The sequence below is a fragment of the Oenanthe melanoleuca genome, chromosome 21 (genome assembly GCF_029582105.1).
Source record: "Oenanthe melanoleuca isolate GR-GAL-2019-014 chromosome 21, OMel1.0, whole genome shotgun sequence".
Taxonomy (NCBI): Eukaryota; Metazoa; Chordata; class Aves; order Passeriformes; family Muscicapidae; genus Oenanthe; species Oenanthe melanoleuca.
The window spans coordinates 3313582-3320654 of NC_079354.1; the positions used below are offsets into that span (position 1 = coordinate 3313582).

Consider the following 7073-nt stretch of genomic DNA (forward strand, 5'->3'; position numbering starts at 1 on the left):
CTTTTTAACAAGTGGCTCATGATAGTATGTAGGTGGAATCTGGAAATGAAAGGCTGTTCCACAATCATGGTTATGCTGCATGCTGAGAAGTTAATTTTATTATTCATGCATTCCCAAAAGAGGCCAGAAGGACATGGGCACAACTACAAAACACATTCTGTACTTGTTTTCATATGGAGGTTATTTCTCATCAGCAGGAAGGCAAAGATTTATTGATCTGTCAGAAATCATCACGGGGCCAATCATCCCTGTTATGACAAAATCAGAGTAAAACTACTTTTAAATTATTTTTTCAGATTGCAAATAGATAGTGAGGAACCAGAGGCAGAATGCAGTGCTCAAAATTCAGAATTTTGCAGAATCTAGGTTCATACTACAACACCACTATACATAGTGTGATTTTACTCATCTTTAGTAAGAATAGCATGATGGCAGTGAACTGTGACCATATTGATTTAAAAACCCTGGTGTTTAATAGTATAATAGCTAACTCTGGTTACATTTTTGGCATGAATGGCCTGTTTTAAAAAGCAGCTGCTACAATTACAGGTGTATTGAGAGATTAGGCATGCCTTTGAAATGTACCTTCAAACTCCCAATAGGTGTGTTGGCAAGGCAAACTGAACTGAAAATGAGCAATGTGAGCTAGAGTACACATTGTGACATAGAAAACACCAGCCCTCTTGTCAACCAGCTCTTCAGACATGAAAAAGATTCTGGAAAAGCTGTCTCTTAGCATTTGTGGTTTGCAGCAACCAGGAGCATTCAGCTCACAATGAGCGAGCAGGAAAGAAGTGCTTGAGCAGCTCCAACATGCTGAGTCCTGCACACCACAGTGCGGTGCTAGAGACCAAGGCTGGCTTGGGCTGCACCCCCAGATGACTCTGCAGACCTGCAGCCAGGTCTAGAGCAGAGCTGCTCACCCACACTGCCCTCACCTTTACCTGAGGAAGGCACCTGGTGGCTCGTTCTGCACTGCCCATCCTGCCAGGGCTGTGCTAAACTTGCACAAACTCAAAAGGAAGAACTGCAGGGATGTACAAGTGGCACACAAGCACACAGGTTCTACCCACTCTTTGCTTTTCTTTCACAGCACACAGATCCAACAGTGTGGCCAGCTCTGCAAGAAGCCAGCTCACAGCCACGCCAGCTCCAGGAAAGGTTGGCACAAGTGCCAGAGGGCACTGCCTGTTTGATCTAACTACAGCTTTGGACTAAAACTTTTAGGGTCTGTCCAACAATAATGGTTATCAGCTTGTTCTTTGCAATGAAACTCCCTGTTCCCAAAAAGAAGCCAAGATTTTCACTGAGGTAGCAATAACACAGAAATATAGAGGGTGATTCTCAACTGCCTATGTGAAGTTCAAAGTAATTTCTTGCTAACCTCGCCTCTTTAAAAACTTTCTAAACATAATTTGGCACTGTATTTTAAGTTGACCACAGGAAGCACAGAACGGGAAAGTCCAGGAGAAGCCTTGTCTTCCCCTCAGGCACTTCCTGTACTAGTGACAAAAGCATAATGCAAAATTGCTAAGAAAGTGCTTTGTGTTTAGGTTACACTCTGTCTTCCTTTTAGGCAAGAAATATTTATTCATCAAAAATCACAACCTTGAAACAACAATGCCCACCTCTGCATCACTGTGTCTGGTTAGACTCTGAGCTTTTGGGAACACATGTCTGATAAAAAAAGTTAAGGAGTAAATTCAGATAATGAGCTCAGAGCATGATCCAAACTCTTTTTTTCCTCCCACTCCTCAAGCACACTGGGTGCTTAACAGTGATTTGATATCAGCCTTTGATAAAAGAAAATTACCTATACTCCACTCTCTTAGCTAATGGAAGAAAAAGCTCAAAGGTCCCTTTAAGGACAAAGCAGATAATTCAAGCATTCCCACGTTACAAACAGACACAACAAACAATTGAAAAGGCCACAAATTGTTCCCTGATATTCACACTGATGCAATGTGCCTGATCATGTTAACAGTGAATTCCCTGTCCCTACTCAGACATCTAGGCAATAAAAGCAACAATATGCAAAAGACAAAACATTCACAAAACCTTTTGCACAAGTATTAATCTCTTATTTTTCTTTCCATGCTGTTTACAATGCAGTCTTATTTTAAACTGTGTTTAAGCAGAATCTGTAATACACTAAGTCTCAATGCAATTTTTCTCCAGCCATGACTTGACCCTACAGAGAAGTAAGAGTTTGGTGTGTGCTAACAATTTATTTTTCACCTCTGCTCCATTTCCATAGACAGAAGAGGAGGATGCACACAGCAGGTAGACAGAGCATGCTCTGTGTTAGGTACCTGACCTGGATGACTGGAGAAGCAGGATCTTGAAGTGGCTGCTCCTTAATCTGGACTCAGCATCTGATCTGTGCTGGGCAGGGATGCTTCTCCACACTGTTCCCTATTCTCACTGAAATCTTTACAGCCTAAGTCATCAGCACACTCCTCTACTGTTCCCCACAGCTCTGACAACCTTGAATAAGAGAAAACTAGGCAGTAAAGATTATGTCCTTAACTGTGAGGTTTATTGGATTTGTATTTACACAGTTGACAAAGGAAGAGGAGAGGAATAAAAAAAAAAAATTGAATAGTGTTTGCCATAGGTTTTAATGAAAACTTCAGGATGTTCTCACAGCTCATTGGAAGAGTAGGACACAGGTTTTCACTTCAGGTGACCACAGAGTCTCTACAGTCTCCCATTTCATGATGGTTGTTACCACAAAGCAGGATCAGTGTGCATGTTTCTGTGAATTTACTGTCCACAGAGCCTTCAATACTCCTTCCTCCAAAAATGCCAGTCATTTCACCCAGCTCTTGCAACTGGGAGGGCTTTCCTCATAAAAGGGAACACCACCAATGCTCAAATCCTCCAGCAATGAGTAACTGACTCTTCTGTGTTAGTGCAGAGGGTATTTTCTAGAAGGCCTAGTAGCTGTTGGGCAAACTCCAGCAGGAGAATCTTGCTTGTGCCAAGAGATTTCAGAGTGCAAAAGACAGATAAATGTATAGGAACCAGCCTTGGGCTGCAGCTGCAACAACATTTCACATTGAGAGACAGATGCTGTGCCTGATAAAAGCAAAAATCATGAAGGGAAAGCAGCTTTCTAAATCACCTTCTAAACCACAAATCAAGGAGTTCTGGGACTTTGACTACTGCAGCTCATGGGCACAGAACAAAAGGCATGGCAGCTCCTGGGGCAGGTGGAGATAAGCCCTCTTAAATGCCCAGGGTCTTCCAGCTCCTTAACAGCATCCTGGTGACATCAATTCAAACCACATCAGTTCCTCTAATAATCCACATTAAAATAGTTCTAATGCCTCATTCCTACTGAAGGGAGCTATTTGCCTGATTTTTACTAACAGGTGACCCACAGACATACCCTAGATTGTCTTTTCATCAAGGCCTAACTCCACTGACATTATTCCTTCACATGATAAACCCACCATGCTCAGCCCTTCCAGATTGAAACTCTCTGCTGCAGCATCTGAGAGCATTCATAACCTCATGACCAGACAACACCAAAAGTGAAGTCCTGCACTCCTGGCTGAAAAGACCACACCTGTTAATTGCATTCTATCTTATTAGTATGAACTCTTTAAGAAAGGATATTGTGCTATATTCTATTCCCCCAGTACAGCAGCTTCCAAACTATAGCTGCTTTGCTGAGAGATGATGTTTTCATTGTAACCTAGAGAAACATGCACAAGAATACAGTAAACAGATCTTCCATTTGGAATATTTTTATGTGTTGAGATCAAATTCAGTTATGTCCTGATGAAACTTAAAATTAAGGGTTGTTTTTCTTTTCTTCAGAATAGAGAGTATTCCTCTTGATTTAACACAAGGAGTATGGAAGACACTTGAATCCTTTGAGAGCTGCCACAGCTCAAACACTAGCAGTATAATCATTGGCAAGCTTAAAATTAGATAAATAAATAAACAAAAAAGCCTTTTAAGAAGGTTTTGTTTATTTTTACAGCCTGCTGTGGGGTTGCAGGACAAACTCAAAGCATAGGGCCTGTATTCTACATAAAAAGCTCTGCTGAAGGTAGAAAAAAAAAAGGCATTCTGAATTATATACTTATATTACTTTTAAAGTCTTACTGAAAATCCATAAACATTCCATTTCATCATTCTTAGTCTTTATAGAGTACATAATTAAAATATACAAGACAGTGAATATATTTATAATTTATTTGGAGAAATACAACAGAGTATAATACTTCTACTTTCCCAGGCATGCCTTCTGATATGAGAATCCCATCTCTTAGCAAATATATATCCAGGTAATTGTCCTTCTGATGATGCAAGTGTTCCTTAATACTACAGGCAACATGCTGTTCCTGATGCTACTGACTGACAGACTCACAAAAATCTTGGAGACAGCAAGACATTACAACTGCTTTTAACTGTTTTGTTGGACAATGCTATGCTTATTTTGCTTCCAAAAAATTGAGATTTTTAGGGACAAATGTGACTCAGAATGTGTGTATTACACCTAAATACTAATTCTTCTATGCTGGTCTTTTCCCTTTCCATACAGCCAACAGCATCCTGCTTTACAGGTAAGAAATACTGCTCCCTGTACACAAAGCCATGTAAAATGATATTTCAGGAAATAATGGATTTTTTTTTTAACCTACAAAATAAATACCACACCCCAAACACACCCCCTAACTTGTTTTCTGTTTGAGACTCATAGACTGCCTGCAGGTACTGCTGTCCTCATTCTGCCTCTGGGAAAGGTGATAAATCTTATCAAGAAGTAATTAGGACAGGGAGAAAACTGTGCTGTCAGCTGAGCCAAGGCAGATGTGGAGTTACCTCTCCAACACTTCCCTCTTACCACTGCCTGCTTACCAGCTAAACTGACCAAATGAGTCAGTCATTGCACCAAAATGATGTAATGCATAAAAACTTTGAACTAGTAACCTCCAATATTCTTTGAATGCTCTGGAATAACCTCTGCATTAGTCAGGGAGCAGCAAGTACAATTTGCTGCTGCCTTGGTGAGTCATGAACAAAAAAAACTTGGCATCTCCCACAGGTTTGTGTTACCCTCCTCCTCATGTTCTTCCATGACAAGCCAATGTTTCCCAAACTGGGCACGTAACAGGAGCACATCTGTGATGCTGGCTACATCCCTGCTGGATCCTGCCAGTGACTAATTCATGTGCCCCAATCAACCAGGCCTCCTGATCCTGCTCCTCTGTGTTTACATGCACTTATCCAATAAAAATGTGCATTCTGTCATGGATGTTTATCCAGATAACCCTCACCTGAAGACAATCTGAGTTCTAAGCAGTGTAGCCTTATGCTTCCTGTAGGTGTTTTGTGCCTGCAGACTTCCAGTTCCTCATGAAATTCACTGAGTTACAAACAGCACTTTCCTATTTAAGCAGTTCTCACTAGCTTAGCCAGTCCTTCTGTAAAGAGGAAAACTTCAAAACCTTAAGAGATGTTTCTGAAATACCTTAAGAGATCACCACCCTAAGAGATGTTTCTGAAAGTTGCTCCTTCAAGCAGAAGGCGCTGTAAATTAGCACCAGACCTACTCAAAATATCTGGATATTTATCAACACCAAACATCCACCAAATTGTCTCTTACAGACATTTCCTTGCAGAAATTGCCAAAAGATTCTTTAGAAAGTTTCTGAGTAACTTAATACAAGCACTAAATGCAGACTAGAGACATCTGGCACTGCCAAGGAAGGTGAGGCATAATTAGTATCAAGAAATGTAAGGTAGGATAGCCCATTGTATTTAACTGCAGACTAAAATGGATTTGGTCAACATTTAGTTGAATATATCACTGGTAAGGTCTGAAAAGATGAGGGCAGTTTGGTTTGGCCTTTGTTGTTCGGGGTTTTTTTCAACTGAGACAAGTCCAAGAGTCAAGCAAAAGAGAGTTAGCATCTTTCAAACAAAAAATGCCAGCTAGAATAGATGTTTGCCTCTTGCTAATGCAGCACTCTTCAAGCTGGTTTTTGTCTCAGTCACTACAGTAGATCTCAATTGATAGCTATTGAAATGTCAATTTCATAAAACTCTATCTCTCTGCACAAAGCACAAAAGCAAAGATTTGACATCCTTCCTGGTTTTCCAATGCTGTGTAAGTCTGCATGGATCATCAAGATTTAAAAAAAATAGAGACTGAAACTGAAGCAATCCCACAACAGTCCCAACAGGCAAGTTTATGTGAGGTAATCCTGTACAAGAAGCTCCTAAGAAAAAAGCAGAAAGAACTCCCCAGAACCTTCTTCTCCTTACAAAAATCAAGAGACTTTAAACTTCTAATTACTAAAAATTTAACTCAAAATTGCAAACAGCTTTAATAAAAATGCCTGGCAGAAAACATCTTAGTATTTGCTGAATTCCTACATAAAAAAAGCATTTACTTCATTTTAAGCTAAATACTTGGAAGCTGACAAGACCATGATGCAGGGCAAGCTGCACTGTTTTACTCACCAGCTCCAGTAAGCCCAGAGTGTTACCTTGTCAACAACACAGGCCTAGATTTCTTACATCTTAAATCTGAGGTGGAATTAAAAGGAATTAGCATGGTTAATTCAGAAAAAGAACCTGCTGTCTTCTATGCAGCTGGGAATGTGTTTTTGGACAGCAGACCTAATGCTTCTCTAGCTTCTACAATTTATTTAGTTACATCAGAGTGTACATGAAAATAGAAAAAACATGAATGAGTAAAAATGTCAGTTTCTTACAGTGCTGAAGAAAGCACCCTCACTAACTGCATGTGCTCTTTGAAAGCAGGCAGGGACATCTTGGCTGACACCTCTGTGGTTCCCAACATCCTCTGAATCACGAGAGAAGCTGCAGCTCCTGCACAGCTCTGATATCCGGTGTTTGCAAGGGCTGTGGGAGCAGACTGACAGGGAGAAAGGCAAACAGTTGTGCAATGAATTCTCCTCTGATCTGTACACACTGGGCCGTTTGTGTCACCTCCTGCTCACAAATCCAGGCTCTCCCCCACTGAGCATCTCACATTTAGCCTTGTGTTAGTGTGAATCCATTCCTCTTCTTCAACAGCAGCTTTGGGG

General features: G+C 40.7%; 1 protein-coding gene across 1 annotated transcript in view; it reads right to left on the reverse strand.

Annotated features, from left to right (window-relative positions):
• SLC45A1 (solute carrier family 45 member 1) overlaps positions 1-6829 on the reverse strand; it is a 46825-nt gene extending 39996 nt beyond the window's left edge. The window contains exon 1 of the mRNA XM_056508354.1: positions 6738-6829. The gene's annotated coding sequence lies outside the window, so the exon portion shown is untranslated. The remainder of the gene's footprint in view (positions 1-6737) is intronic.
• Positions 6830-7073: the final 244 nt, after the last annotated feature.